Source organism: Suncus etruscus (genome assembly GCF_024139225.1).
Source record: "Suncus etruscus isolate mSunEtr1 chromosome 15 unlocalized genomic scaffold, mSunEtr1.pri.cur SUPER_15_unloc_7, whole genome shotgun sequence".
Lineage (NCBI taxonomy): Eukaryota > Metazoa > Chordata > Mammalia > Eulipotyphla > Soricidae > Suncus > Suncus etruscus.
The window spans coordinates 73068-90013 of NW_026060301.1; the positions used below are offsets into that span (position 1 = coordinate 73068).

The 16946-nt window shown below is 40.1% G+C and overlaps 1 non-coding gene across 1 annotated transcript; it reads right to left on the bottom strand.

The window, feature by feature from the left end:
- Positions 1-16313: 16313 nt before the first annotated feature.
- On the bottom strand, positions 16314-16443 carry LOC126000501 (small nucleolar RNA SNORA22). The gene has a single exon (XR_007492775.1). It is a non-coding gene; the product is annotated as a small nucleolar RNA SNORA22 (small nucleolar RNA).
- Between the last annotated feature and the right edge of the window lie 503 nt (positions 16444-16946).

Here is a 16946-nt window from a genome sequence, read left to right on the forward strand (position 1 = left end):
TCATCAGAACTATACAAGAAAAAAACATCTAACCCCATCAACAAAATGGGGAGAAGAAATGAACAGACACTTTGAAAAAGAAGAAAGGCAAATGGCCAAAAGGCACATGAAAAGATGCTCAACATCACTTATTGTCAGGGAGATGCAAATCAAAACTACCATGAGGTACCACCTCATGCCACTGAGATTGGCACACATCACAAAAAAGGAAAACAAGCAGTGCTGGCGGGGATGTGGAGAGAAAGGACCTCTTTTTCACTGCTGGTGGGAATGCTGTCTAGTACAACCTTTATGGAAAGTGATATGGAGATTCCTTTACAAACTGGAAATTGAGCTTCCATACGATCCAGCTATACCACTCCTAGGAATATACCTGAGGAACACAAAAATACAATACAAAAATCCCTTCCTTACACCTATATTCATTGCAGCACTATTTACAATAGCCAGACTCTAGAAACAACCAAGATGCCCTTAAACAGATGAGTGGCTAAATAAACTGTGGTACATATACACAATGAAATACTATGCAGCCATCAGGAGAGATGAAGACATGAAATTTTCTTATACATGGATGTACATGGAATCTATTATGCTGAGTGAAGTCAGAGGGAGAGAGAAAGACGCAGAATGGTTTCACTCATCTATGGGTTTTTTTTTTTTTTTTTTTTTGTGGTTTTTGGGTCACACCCGGCAGTGCTCAGGGGCCACTCCTGGCTCCATGCTCAGAAATTGCTCCCGGCAGGCACGGGGGACCATATGGGACGCCGGGATTCGAACCGATGACCTTCTGCATGAAAGGCAAACGCATTACCTCCATGCTATCTCTCCGGCCCCTCATCTATGGGTTTTAAGAAAAATGAAAGATTTAAAAAAAAAAGGGCCCAGAGAGATAGCACAGCGGCGTTTGCCTTGCAAGCAGCCGATCCAGGACCAAAGGTGGTTGGTTCGAATCCCGGTGTCCCATATGGTCCCCCGTGCCTGCCAGGAGCTATTTCTGAGCAAACAGCCAGGAGTAACCCCTGAGCACCGCCGGGTGTGGCCCAAAAACCAAAAAGAAAAAAAAAAGAAAAAGAAAAATGAAAGATTTTGTTTTTTGGTATTTTTGGGCCACACCCATTTGATGCTCAGAGGTTACTCCTGGCCCCTGGCTTGGGGGGATCATATGGGACATCAGGAAATCGAACCGCGGTCCTTCTTTTCTAGCACTTGCAAGGCAGACACCTTACCTTTAGCACCATCTCTCAAGGCCCCTGAAAAAAATTTTTAACAGTATCTCAGAGACAAGAGAGATGAGGGCTGGTAGGTGCAGCTCATGACATGAAGCTCATCATATAGAGTGATGAGTGCAGTTGGAGAGATGACTACACTAAAAACTATCATAACAATGTGAATGAATGAGGGATGTAGAGAGCCTGTCTTGAGTACAGGTGTGGGGGGTGGGGAGGAATGAGATCTTGGAATTTGGTGGTGGGAATGTTGCACTGGTGAAGGGGGGGTGTTCTTTACATGACTGTAATCATACAACTATAATCATATTTGTAATCACGTTGTTTAAATAAAGATAACTATAAAAAAAGAAATACAGAGTGGCTAAATGGATCAAAAAACTCAATCCAGCTTTCTGCTGCCTACAAGAAATGCACCTGAATAGTCAGAACAAACATAGACTCAAAATAAAAAGCTGGAGGAAAATCATCCAAGCAAACAACACTCATAAAAAAGTTGTAGTGGCCTGGGCTGGGCGGTGGCGCTGGAGGTAAGGTGCCTGCCTTACCTGCGCTAGCCTAGGACGGACCGCGGTTCAATCCCCCAGCGTCCCATATGGTCCCCCAAGAAGCCAGGAGCAACTTCTGAGCGCATAGCCAGGAGTAACCCCTGAGCGTCACAGGGTGTGGCCCAAAAACCAAAAAAAGAAAAAAAAAAGTTGTAGTGGCCATACTAATATCAGATGATGCAAACTTTATACTCAGGAAAATTGTAAGGGACAAAGATGGACATTTTGTATTAATCAAGGGATATATACAAGAAGAAATCACTCTCCTAAACATATATTACCCAATGAGGGGCCAGCAAAATATTTAATACAATTATTGACAAATCTGAAAAAGTATATCAATAACAACACAGCATTTTGGGAGATCTCAACACGGCCTTGTCAACATTTGGTAGGTCAACAAGACTGAAACCCAACAAGGATATACTGGACCTGAAAAGAGAAATGGAAGAGGCCTAGTAGATATATATATAGGACACTCCATCCCCAGAAACCTGGATACACATTCTTCTCCAATGTACATGGGACATTCTCCAGGATAGACTACATGCTGGCACATAAAATATACCTCCATAATATCAAGAGGATAGAAATTTTGCAGGCTACCTTCACTGACTACAGGCTCTGAAATTATATGTGAACTCCAAAGGGACACAGAAGAAAAACTTTAACACCGGGAAGTTAAACAGCCTCATACTAAATAACCAGTGAGTCCGAGATGAAATCAAAGAGGAAATCAAAACTTTCCTGGAAACAAATAATAATAAAGACACAAACTATCAGAAACTGTGGGACACAGCAAAAGCAGTACTGAGAGGAAAATTTATAGCTTTTCAAGCACATATCAGGAAGGAAGAAGGGGCATACCTGAATAGCTTAATGACGCAGCTCATAGAATTAGAAAGTGCTCAACAAAAAGAACCAAAAATAGGGAGACAGAAGAAAATAACAAAGCTTAGAGCAGAAATTAACGAAGTGGAAACCCAAAAAAATCTGAAAGATAAACGAAAGCAGAAGTTGGTTCTTTGAAAAAATAATCAAGATTGATAGAACATTAGCAAAACTAACAAAGAAAGAAAGAGAAACTTGATAACTCGTATTAGAGATTTCATCTCTGGCCACCCGAGGGCTGCTCTATCCTAGTGAGGCTTATGGGACCTTATGGGGAACCTGGGATAGAATCTGATTCCCCCTGTGCAATTCAACAGGCTAAACTACTTTACAGACGGAACTACCACTTGGGCCCCATAGGACATGCTCATGTAAAATCTCTTTACTTATTCCTCATGTCTTTTCTGAATTAATAAACTCAACAGAAACAACTTAACAATCATTGGAGTCCCAGAGACCCAGGAAGAAAATTTCCAGGAAGAATTAACGGTCAAGAACATCACTAAAGAGAAACTTCCCGAGCTAAAGAATATATGTGATCAAATCCTGCATGCTCGAAGAGTACCAACCAAAAGAGACCCCAAAAAAATACCCCAAGTCACATCCTAGTCACAATGATGAATCCCACAGATAGAGATAGAATTCTGAAAACAGCAAGATCAAAAAGGGAAATTACATCCTTGAGATTTACAGCAGACCTGTGACCAGAAGCACTCAAGGCCAGAAAGCAGTGGTAGGACAAGACTGAATGAAATGTATGCTTCACCTAGAATACTGTACCCAGCAAAACTCACTTTTCACTTTGACGGAAGAATACATGGTTTCACAGACAAAAAAACAGCTCAGAAACTTTACAGACTCAAAACCAGTCTTAAGAGAAAAACTGAAAGACCTAATTTAAGACAAGACTAACCAAAAGACACACCAAATTTCGATATAAAGATGGCATTAAATCCCAGGACAATTCTTTCTCTCCAGGTCAGTGGACTAAATGCACCAGTAAGGAGACACAGAGTGGCTAAATGGATCAAAAATTCAATCCAACCTTCTGCTGCCTACAAGAAACACACCTGAATAGTCAGAACAAACATAGACTCAAAATAAAAGGCTGGAGAAAAATCATCCAAGCAAACAACACCCATAAAAAAGCTGGAGTGGCCATACTCATATCAGATAATGCAAACTTTATACTCAGGAAGGTTGTAAGGGTCAAAGATGGACATTTTATATTAATCAAGGGGTATGTAGAGCAGGAAGAAATAACTTTCCTAAACATATATGCACCGAATGAGGGGCCAGCAAAATATTTAATACAATTGTTGACAAATCTGAAAAATAATATCAATAACAACACAATAATTGTGGGGGATCTCAAAATGGCTTTGTCAACACTGGATAGGTCAACCAGATTGAAACCCAACAAGAATATACAGGTGGATTTTTAGTGGTTCTCAGGTTCCCCCCTCCCTCCGTACTCCAGGGGAGAGGTGCATGGCGAGGAGGACGGGCAGACATCTGGCTTTCTATTTCGTCCTTGATTCTGGAGACTAGCTCTTGCCAGGTATAGGGTTTTTCTTCCCTGGACGTCAGTCTTTCCCTGGCACCGGTCTAGGTGGACTCTATAGGGGTCAACAGACTTTCCCCCTATCTCTCCCTACACTAATGGAGATGCGCTCTGGGAGGAGGGCAGGCTGTTCTAGCACTGGTTTATATTGGGACAGTCAGTGGAAATTTTTTCTCTTGGTTTTCATATTGATAATATTGTGTGCATATACTCTATATATCCATAATATTCATCTTGTATTGGGACCTTGATACTGCCCTACAAAGCTCATTTCTAATATTTTACTGCCTCAGTTCCAACCCTTACTTCCCCCCATCCTCCCATGTAGGTGCAGCTAATAACATGAAGCTCATCACATAAAATGATGAGTGCAGTTAGAGAAATAACTACACTGAAAACTATCATAACAATGTGAATGAATGAGGGAATAAGAAAGCCTGTCTCGAGTACAGGTGTGGGTGGGGTGGGGAGTAGGTACATCTGGGAAATTGGTGGTGGGAATCCTGCACTGGTGAAGGGGGGTGTTCTTTACATGACTGTAATCATACAAGTACAATTATATTTGTAATCACGGTGTTTAAATAAAGATAATTATAAAAGCATATACTAGACCTGAGAAGAAGAAAAATTGAAGAAAGAGGCCTAGTGGATATATATAGGACACTCCATCCCCAGAAACCTGGATACACATTCGTCTCCAATCTACATGGGACATTCTCCATGCTGGCACATAAAACATACCTCCATAGTAATAAGGGATAGAAATTTTGCAGGCTACCTTCGCTGACCACAAGGCTCTGAAATTATTTGTGAATTCCAAAGGAACACAGAAGAAAAACTTTAACACCTGGAAGTTGAACAGGCTCATACTGTATAACCAGTGGGTCTTAGATGAAATCAAGGAGGAAATCAAAAGGTTCCTGGAAACAAATGACAATTTAGATACAGACTATCAGAACTTATGGGACACAGCAAAAGCAGTACTAATAGGAAAATTTATAGCTTTGCAAGCACACATCAGGAAGGAAGAAGGGGCTTACCTGAGTATCTTAATGACACAGCTAATAGAACTAGAAAGTGCTCAACGAAAGGACCCAAAAATAGAGAGACAGAAGAAAATAACAAAGCTGAAAGCAGAAATCAATGAAGTGGAAACCCAAAAATCAATCCGAAAGATCAACGAAAGCAGAAGTTGGTTCTTTGAAAAAATAAAAAAGATTTATAGACCACTGGCAAAACTAACAAAGAAAGAGAGAGAGAAACTTGATAACTCATATTAGGAATGAAAAAGAAGATATCACTACTTATATGGCAGCGATTCAAAGGGTAATCAGAAACTACTTTGAGAAACTCTACGCCACTAAAAATGAGAACCTGGAAGAAATGGATAAATTCTTGGACTCTTATAATCTTCCACGATTAAAGGAAGAGGATGTAGCATATCTAAACACCCCCATCACTATTGATGAAATTAAAACAGTAATCAAATGTCTGTCCAAAAACAAAAGCCCAGGCCCAGATGGATTCACTAATGAATTCTATCAAACTTTCCAAGAGGAACTACTACCAATCATGGCAAGACTCTTTCATGAAATTGAACAAACGGAAACACTGCCAAATAGCTTTTATGAAGCCAACATCACCTTAATACCTAAACCAGACAGAGATGCTATGAAAAAAAAATTACAGACCAATATCGCTGATGAATGCAGATGCAAAGATCCTCAACAAATCCTGGCAAATAGGATTCAATGCCTCATTAAGAAGATCATCCACTACGATCAAGTAGGTTTCATCCCAGGAATGCAAGGATGGTTTAAAATCCGTAAATCTATCAACATAAAACACAACATCAACAACAAGAAAAATAAAAACCACATGATCGGGGCCGGGCGGTGGCGCTGGAGGTAAGGTGCCTGCCTTACCTGCGCTAGCCTAGGAGACGGACCGCGGTTCGATCCCCCGGCGTCCCATATGGTCCCCCAAGCCAGGAGCGACTTCTGAGCGCATAGCCAGGAGTAACCCCTGAGCGTTACCGGGTGTGGCCCAAAAAAAACAAAAAAAAAAAAAAAAAAAAAAAAAAACCACATGATCATATCAATAGATGCAGAGAAAGCATTTGACAAGGTCCAACACCCATTCTTGATCAAAACTCTCAGCAAAATGCGAATGGAAGGAACCTTTCTCAATATAGTTAAGGCCATCTACCGTAAGCCAGTGGCAAATATTATCCTCAATGGAGAAAAACTAAAAGCCTTCCCTCTAAATTCTGGCACAAGACAAGGTTGTCCTCTCTCACCACTCCTATTCAACATAGCACTGAAGTACTTGTTATAGTGATTAGGCAAGAAAAAGATATCAAGGGAATCCAGATAGGAAAGGAAGAAGTCAAGCTCTCGCTCTTTGCAGATGACATGATACTCTATTTAGAAAACCCTAAAGACTACCAAAAAGCTTCTAGAAACAATAGACTCAGATAGCAAGGTGGCAGGCTACAAAATTAACACACAAAAATCAATGGCCTTTCTATACACCATTTGCAACCCCCAGGATCCTGCCAGCAGGGTGGACTGAAGATCGTGAAGTAACTCGTGGGTCACGAGCGGGATCTGACCTGAAAAGAAGAGGCTGGGAAAGAAATGTGCTTAAGACAAAAATCTCTGATCAAGAGCCGAATTTATGGGCGTACAAGTAGGCTTATATAACATTACAGGATGAGGAAGTAAATTTCAGTATTTTTCCATGGTACCTATAGAAAAGTAGGGGGGTCGTGCAGGATGGTCTTTCCAGTATTACAACATACCCTTATATTGCACAAACATTCTTTCATAATGGTAGCCTAACAGGATGTGTGATCTTATCTTAGCAACTCCGGCGGTTTAATAGAACATCTTGTGATCTTTGCTAACTGAACTATGTGGCTATTCTTTCCTTTAGGTCCATGGGAGAAGTGCCACAGTGGCAGCCTGTCAGATACACAGGTCTTTGGTTTCTCAGGCATCAGAGACTCCATTTTCCTCTCTAAGTCTTATAGCTTCCAACAATCACTAGTAATAAGAAAGAAATGGACATTAAGAAAACAACCCCATTTACAATCTTGCCACACAAACTTAAATATCCTGGAATTAACTTGACTCAAATGTGAAGGACCTATACAAAGAAAACTATAAAACTCTGCTCCAAGAAATAAGAAAGGACACGCGGAATTGGAAACACATACCCTCCTTATGGATTAGCAGGATTAACATAATCAAAATGGCAATACTCCCCCAAGGCATTATACAGATTTAATGCAATCCCTCTAAAGATACCCATGACATTCTTCAATGAAGTAGATCAGGAATTCGTTTGGAACAATAAACACCCAGAATAGCTAAAGCAATCACTGGAAAAAAATATGGGAGGAATTACTTTCCCCAACTTTAAACTTTACTACAAAGCAATAGTTATCTAAACAGCATGATATTGAATAAGTACAGGTCCTCAGATCATTAGAATAGGCTTGAATACTCAGAAAATGTTCCCCACACATACAATCACCTAATTTTTGATAAAGGAGCAAGAAATTCTAAATGGAGCAAAGAAAGCCTCTTCAACAAGTGGTGTTGGCACAACTGGCTAGCCACTTGCAAAAAATTGAACTTAGACCCCCAGCTAACAACATGTACGAAGGTAAAATCCAAATGGATTAAAGACCTCGATATCAGACCCAAAACCATAAGATATATAGAACAACACATACACAAAACACTCCAGGACATTGAGATTACAGGCATATACAAGGAGAAAACTGCACTCTCCAACCAAGTGAAAGCAGACATTAACAGATGGGAATATATTAAGCTGAGAAGCTTCTGCACCTCAAAGAAAATAGCACCCAGGATACAAGAGCCTTCCACTGAGTGGGAAAAACTATTTACCCAATACCAATCAGATAAGGGGCTAATCTCCAAAATATACAAGGCACTGACAGAAATTTATAAGAAAAAACATCTAATCCCATCAAAAAATGGGGAGAAGAAATGGACAGACACTTTGACAAAGAAGAAATACAAATGGCCAAAAGACACATGAAAAAAATGCTCCATATCACTAATCATCAGGGAGATGCAAATCAAAACAACTATGAGGTACCACCTCACACCAGAGAATGGCACACATCACAAAGAATGAGAATAAACAGTGTTGGCTGGGATGTGGAGAGAAAGGAACTCTTATCCACTGCTGGTGGAAATGCCGTCTAGTTCAACCTTTATGGAAAGCAATATGGAGATTCCTCCAAAAATTGAAAATTGAGCTCCCATACGATCCAACTATACCACTCCTAGGAATATACCCTAGGAACACAAAAATACAATACAAAAATCCCTTCCTTACACCTATATTCATTGCAGCACTATTTACCATAGCAAGACTCTGGAAACAACCAAGATGCCCTTCAGCAGACGAATGGCTAAAGAAACTGTGGTACGGGGCCGGGAAGGTGGTGCTAGAGGTAAGGTGTCTGCCTTGCAAGCGCTAGCGTAGAACGGACTGTGGTTCGATCCCCCGGTGTCCTATATGGTACCCCCAAACCAGGAGCAATTTCTGAGCTCACAGTAAGGAATAACCCCTGAGCGTCAAATGGGTATGGCCCAAAAAAAAACAAACAAAAAAAGAAACTGTAGTACATATACACAATGGTATATAATGCAGCTGTCAGGAGAGATGAAGTAAAGAAATATTCCTATACATGGATGTACACGGAATCTATTATGCTGAGTGAAATAAGTCAGAGAGAGAGAGAGAGAGAGAGAAATGCAGAATCGTCTGACTCTAGTCCAGAATATGAACTTTCTTACGTAGAGAAACCATTCAGAAGTAAACAAGGCTTTTCCACATTTCTGCAATCCAGGACTGTCTCATTAAAAGTTTATCTTAATTTTGTGGTCCTACACCCTATGGTGCTCAAAGGTAACACCTGATTCTGTTATGGGGAATCCATAATTTTGATATTGTGAAACTCTACAAGATGTGTAGAATTGAACCCAGGCCAGAGATTTGCAAGGTTAACACCATTTTGTATGAACACTCAGACCCTCCATACATCATTTTCATGTCTACGAAAGGTTTAGACAGCGGTGGAGACCTTCCCACACTCCTTATTAACCACATATTTCTCTATAATATACATTCTTTTATGTTTTTGAAGGCTTGAGTAGGAGTATAAGACTTCCCATTTAATGCTGTTCACTTGTAGAAACATTCATGTATGTAGTAAGGTTTGAGGATTGAGCGATGGCCTACTCACACACCTGACTTGAATAACCAATCTCTAATGCATGAATTTTCATGTGCTAATAAGATTTGAAGGTGGATCTAAGGCCTTTCCACACTCCTGACTTCTCCCCTGTATGAATATTAATGTGCCTAGTAAGCTGTGATGAATGTGAAAGTCTTCCCATAAGACTAACCTGAGTAAAACTCTCCTGTATAAAATTTAATGTGCAAAATAAGTTTTGAGGATTTAATTGAGGAATTCTCACACTCCTAACATGACTACAGCTTCTGAGTGGTATGAATTTACATGTGTCCAGAAAGGATTGAGGATTGAGTGTATGCTTTTCCACACACCTGACCTGAATAACGCTTCTCTCCATGAATTTTCCTGTGCCATGAAAGTGATAAGGATTCAGTGAAGGCCTTCCCACACTCCTGACATGAATAAGGCTTCTGTGCTCTATGACTTGTCATGCGTGCAGAAAGCAATGAGTGAAGGCCATTCCACATTCCCAACATAAATAGGCTTCTCTCCTGTGTAAATGATGTTCTTTGGGAGTTGGGTTGAGGTCTAGTTGTCCCAAAGTTCTCAAAAGAGAAAGGGATATCCTATACCTCCTGTCCGGGGAGTACAGAAGATGATAAGTTGATAATTGTCAAGAAATAATTAATCCACACAGAATCTTGAGGAAATAGCAGGCAAGAGAATTTACACTTCAAGCTGATCACCTACAAGCCAGTCGATCCAACAAATGAAACCACAAGCCAAGATGACAGCCCCAGGTCAGCTCTCCTGCCTTCCATTTATTCAGTTCCAAAATAAAAGCCCCCTTCCAGCGGAGGGGAAAATACCAAGGAATTGAGATACACTACAAATGGGAAACAAATGGGGACCACTTCAAAAGGCATAACTTTACCTAATACTCCAGTATGAATTTTCATGTGCTCAGGAAGTGATGATGAATGGGTAAAGGCCATCCTACAGTCCTAATAAGTAGGCTTCTCTCATGTGCCTAATGAGCATTGAGGATTGAGAAAAGGCCTTTGCACACTACTGACATACAGAAGATTTCTCTCCTGTATGAACAGTCATGTGCCTATTAAGGTTTGAGGATCGAGTGAAGGCCTTGCCACACTCCTGACATGTATATGGCTTTTCTCCTGTATGAATATTCATGTGTCTAGCAAGCAGTGAGGATCGAGAAAAGGCTTTTCCACACTCCTGACATGTATAAGGCTTCTCTCCTGTATGAACCGCCATGTGCCTAAGAACATCTGAGGATCGAATGAAGGCCTTCCCACACTCCTGACATGAATAAGGCTTCTCTCCTGTATGAATTTTCATATGCACAGAAAGCGATGAGGACTGAGTGAAGGCTTTGCTACACTCCTGACATGTATAATGCTTCTCTCCTCTATGACTATTCACGTGCCTAATAAGCAATGAGGATTGAGAAAAGGCCTTTCCACACCACACACGTATAAGGCTTTTCTCCCGTATGAATTTTTATGTGCCTGATAAGTGATGAGGATTGAGAAAAGGCCTTTCCACACTCCTCACATGTATAAGGCTTCTCTCCAGTATGAATAGTCAAGTGGGTAATAAGCCTGGAGGGTGTACTGAAGGCCTTTCCACACTCCTCACATGTATAAGGCTTCCCTCCTAAATGAGTATTCATGTGACTAAGAAACTTTGAGGACTGAGTGAAGGACTTTCCACAATCCTGACATGTATAAGGTTTCTCACCTGTATGAACATTCATATGCCTAATAAGCATTGAGGATTGAGAAAAGGCCTTTCCACACTCCTGACATGTATAAGGCTTTTCTACTGCCTGAATTTTCTTGGGTACAATCAAGGAAGAAGAAGACTTGAAGGCCATGCCATATTCAGGACAAATATGCCATTTGTTTTTTTTCCCAACTTCCTGAGGATCATTTGGGTGTGCCCATTGACTCAAGAATCTATCCACTTTGCTGACTGTCAGTGGAATCTTGCGTAATAGGGGTATCTGAGGGCACATCACTGTGCCAAACACAGGGGGAGTCCTCCTCACACTGATTGCATGTGGGAGTCATCACTCCATGGAGAATGTGCTTGTGAGCCTCTCCAAGTGAGGGGCTCAGAGCCAACACTGTTGGTTGCTTGGCAGAAAGTGACCCAACTGTGGGGTTCTGAATCCAGGGACTGGATGGAGCAGACTCAGGAGTGAGGTCACAAATAGACTGGATCTCCACTGCGAGGATGCTTTCCTCATTCTGGCCTCCAATTGGACAGGTGACCCCAGGGTCCTCATTCCCATCAAGATTCAGGCAGGGCTGTTCCCTCGAGGCTGTGGCCCATAGCACAGGATCACGCACGACCCAGCGGGTGTTGCAGCTTTCCTATGGGACAGCACAGGGTTAGTCCAATAGCCTCTCCCAAGTCTCCATGTTCAAAACCACCCTTCATGTGTGATAACCATCACACACAAACAAGTTTCTACATGTATGAATGTCTCTGGAGACAGATAGACAAGCAGCCAAGAAATAGGCTTAGGTAGGTAACAAATAGTCTGAACAGAGGAGCAGAAACTATTATTTCTGGACACTAAATGAGTAATTACCAGTCGCGCAAGGGTGTCTTCTCAGTGGGGATTCTGTATTTAATCTGACATCTAGCTCTAGTCCAGAACTTATTTCTGACACTTTTTGCACGTTCTTCTATAGATCAGTTGATAGGGAAAAGTATAGCCAACAAATAAGCAAACATTTCTTCTGATTTTCTTTTTTTTTAATTCTGATGTGGTGTTTCTTTTTCTTTTTTTTAAATTATCTTTATTAAAACACCGTGATTACAAATATAATTGTACTTGTATGATTACAGTCATGTAAAGAACACCACCCTTCACCAGTGCAGAATTCACACCACCAATTTCCCAGATCTACCTACTCCCCACCCCACCCATGTTCTGATTTTCATTTTATCTTCTTCACCGTGTGCGGGGTCCTGAAGCCCCCCAGGGGGGCCCGGCCAGCAGGAATTAGCTGGGAAGGCTTCTCAGACAACCGCACCTTTATTTAGCTGGACAGAAGCACGACCACACCTGTAAAAAATCTGAGAGAGGTTAATAATAAAGACCCAAGGCAATGTCTCACTGCTCAAGGGCCTTTATTGGGATACAGCTCCTTCTTTTATAGTGAAGGAGAAGGGGGCAGTACAAAGGTGATGTCAGTCATTCTTTTGGCATGAAAATTACTTCATTATTCCAAATAAGGCAAATGGGCAATACTTCTTGCAGTATCCATGGAAACATCTTGTGACCTTCTAGCTGCATTTCTAACTGCTTAACAGATATAAGGTGGGGGCAATGTTCTTACAGAAATAATTTTGTACAGACAATGTAACATATACACATAATAACTGCCTTGTTGACTCCGGAATGTAGTTGAGGGAGTAAGACCTCATTTCTGGGAATGGTACTGGGCCGTGTTGCTTTCCTCCGGGCTACAAGACTAATTATACTTTGCAGCTGCACATTCCTTTCTCTTTGGCTCAAGGACTTACAGCAAGACTGCATGTAGCCTTTAGGTGAAAGGCTGGATTATGGCAGAAAGAACAGCAAAATGGCCTCAAACAAGTCACAGTCCCCAACATCTCCCCCTTTCTCTTCTAATAAAAGAAGGAAAGTCGTGAGCGGGTGGAAGAACCGTGTCTTAGGCTACAAGGTTTGACCAGGTTGGACACGGCCAAAGCCGCATTTAAAAGGTGGCTACAGACGCCGTGGGTGCGCGCAGAGATCCGAATTATGCGTTGTAGCCTTTTTGGGCCGTGCCCTAACTGGGACCTTGCTAATCCCGTCGTAGGTATCTCCACAGCCGAGAGCACAAATATCGGATCGAGCTCCGTTTGTTAGCTATGCGCTCTATCTCCTGGAAACTTAATGGCTGGAAGGGCGGCTTGGTGACAAAAGCCAAGTTTTCACAGGAGTCACGCGGGGTCAGACGCTGGTAGTTAACCTGAATAGAGGTTTTTGCCTTTTCATCTACCTGGTTCTTAATAAGGGCAGTGATTTTGCGGAAAATCCATGGGCCAAGAGAAAAGAGCAGCATGAGGCTAATAAGAGGGCCCACAATAGTGGACAATATTGTGTGGAGCCAAGGGGAAGAGTAAAACCAATCCTGGTACCAACCTTGTTCTTCATCGAAATGTTTTTGAAAATCTTTTATACCATCACCAATATGTTGAACGCTGTCTCTAACTAATCCAGTTTTGTTTTTAAAAATACAACATTGTTCCTTAAGGGCTACACAGACTCCCCCCTCTTTCATAAGGGCAAAATTTAAAGCACGACGGTTTTGGAGAATAACATTAGCAAGGGAACTAACAGTATTTGTGAGAAATTGCAGACTAGTTTTGATTTCATTAATGTCCTGTTTTACTGTTTGAGTAAGAGTGCGGAAATTGGATTGAGAGGATACAAGAGAGTAGATACCAGTGCCAGCGCCAGTAGCAGCGCCAACAGCAAGGAGAACTGCAAGTGTAACGGAGGTGAAGGGCTCGCGACATCGTTGAAAGACGAAAGGATAAGAGTAGGGGTTGAGGAGAGAAGCCAAGCTAACAGCGTTTATAATTTGGGTCTGTGAGGGCTAGAGCAGAGGCATTTATAAGATTTAAAAAAACTTGAGAGGAGGAGGATGGGCAAGAAGGCAGAGTTCGTAGCTTACAACTTGCCCAACAGTGAGTTAATGACGCTGAGGCTGAACTTTTTAGAGAAGAAGTTCAGAGTTATTGGTGTAGATAGGAGATTTAAACGTTGTGATGCTTTCATAAAACGGCGAAACCGGTGAATTGCAGATTCAACAGTGTTTATAGCTGGTGTTGGAGAGTGCCTGGGCAGAGGCATTGACCATTTGCAGGATGAGGTTTAAGGTGGAAACCGGACTAACAGGTTTGATGGTTATTTTAGGCATTAACAAAGCTAAAACATAATAATTATGATAAGCAAGAAACATTTCAGTAACAATATGGGGAGAAAATTCAGTGGAGCAAACAAAATAAGTGGAGTTGGGGGCTTCAATGAAGATGGAAGAGTTGTTAACAATAATGGTTTGATTGCAAATGTCTGATTGTTGAACAGGGGGGCATATACATGGTTCGAGCAAGCAAAGTTCCACGACCGTGACTTGTTTGCAATGGAGGTTGTTGGTGGCAATGGTGGGCATTTAAGGCAGCTAGGCAGAGTGCCAAATTCAGCATTGTCAAAGGTGGAGTCAGTCAGAAACAGGTTTGCAGGAAAGGCGGCTGGCAGGAGGGGTGACAGGCTTTTTTGAAGTGGATGAAGACAGGACTGTGGAAGGCTGCGGAAATTTTTTGTAAGACTTCGGAAATTTTTTGTTAGACTTCAGCATTCAAAAAATTTTTATAATTAACAATCGCCAATTTTTTAAAAACTTTTAAACTGAACCTAAATGATTTTTTTAAAACTTTTTAGTTATTATTTTAAAGCTAGATGCTATTTTTTAGCTATAAATACGTATTATATAGGCTTGAACTTACACATAACAGGAAAGCCGGGTGACTGCAAAGTCCAGAAATTTTTCAGGGAAAAGTTATCCCCGATGGCCATTGAGAAATTTGGGGTTTGCCATCCCCACACCCTCCGCCATGTTCTTAGAAGGACAAAGCTAGCTTAATACATCATTTTTAACACATGATTTTTAGTTGCAACATGCCAGTTTGTGAACTGACCAGACCGAACCAGGTTGAAAAAATTAATTGAAATTTGAAAAATGGATAAGGCTTTAAAAATTGTATTATTATAAAATGTAGAGATAACAAATAAACAGACAAAACAAAACAACACTAAACATAACATTTTACACTTGTGGCCACTTTCATTCATCACAACAGACACATAAACAGACAAAAGGATTGATTTAAGATTTATTTATAAAAAATTGACAAGCGCTTTCAAATATTTAGCTAGCATGTTTGTGAGAAGAAAAAAAAATTTTTGTAGAAAAACTTTTTTAGTTTTGAGAAGTACTTAATGTAGATGGAGTGGAACTTTGCTGAAAATAAATTTTAAGGTTTAGATTTAACACAAAACATTTTTAAAACAATTTTAATTTGAAGTTTAAAACATTAAGTAAAATGGTTAATGAGCACTGTAGAAGGAGTCTTTACTTTGAAGTATGAAAACATTTGCTGTAAATGAATAGGTTTTCTTTAAATTGGTTTTGCAGTAGAACAGTAAGACAGCTGCAATAAAGTGTTAAAATTTTTATGATTAAACACAATAGCATGAACTATGATTATTAAAGGTATAAAAAACTGACTTTAAAAAACAAACAACTCGAGCCGGGCGGTGGCGCTCGAGGTAAGGTGCCTGCCTTACCTGCGCTAGCCTAGGAGACGGACCGCGGTTCGATCCCCCGGCGTCCCATATGGTCCCCCAAGCCAGGAGCGACTTCTGAGCGCATAGCCAGGAGTAACCCCTGAGCGTCACCGGGTGTGGCCCAAAAACCAAAAAAAAAAAAAAAAAAAAAAAAAAAAAAAAAAAAAAAAAACAAACAACTGTTTTTACTTTGAAGATTTTAAGTGAATAATTTGTAAAAAATATTATATACCAAATTAACTAAATGCTTAGATTATTATAAAATATAGTTAAAGACATTTGATGCATTTACACACCTAGAACTTAAGACTAAAATTATATTTAATACTAGTTAATTTGTTTATAAAGTTTAGTTACTTTTATATATTACTTATAAAATTATATATAATATATTTTTTATTAATATTATTTTTTCACTGCGACACAAATATACAGATTTGTATAATGTGCTGATATTTTGAATGCACTTAAAATAATAGTTCTTTTAATGCAGAAATAAAGAACAACCATTGCTGTAGCACAAAGTTAAAACTAAGGGTACTATAAAGCACACTTAGGTGTTTACTGTGCATTGAATTAACTATATTGTTTAAAAAGGCTAACCACATTATTTTTTACATAATTTTGTAAATACTTTAAAAATTAAAATAAAACTTTTAATAGAAATATAAAACTTAAATTTAACACTTTTGTGTTCGTTTGGATTTTAAAACACAAAGAAGTTTTTCTTTTACTAATATTTTGTTATCTGTAAAGTGACAGAATTATGACCTTGCTCTAAAATCTTCTGAGAGGCATGAAAAAAAATTTTATTGCTCTTATCGTCCTGTTGCTTTTTAATGTTTTAATAATTACTTTACACTACTTAATGCACTAAACTTAATAACACATATCTGACGAAGTGTAGGGCTGACAAGGTGAAGCAGAGTCTTTCACTGATAACTCGGGGAGGGGCTAGAACAGTTAACAGCAGGAAGGTTAGAGGCAAATTTTTTTACAGTCAGCAGGGTGTAATGATATAGAGAAAAAAAAAGCAATCTTTTAAGATTAATTACTAATTTATTGGAATTAGAGG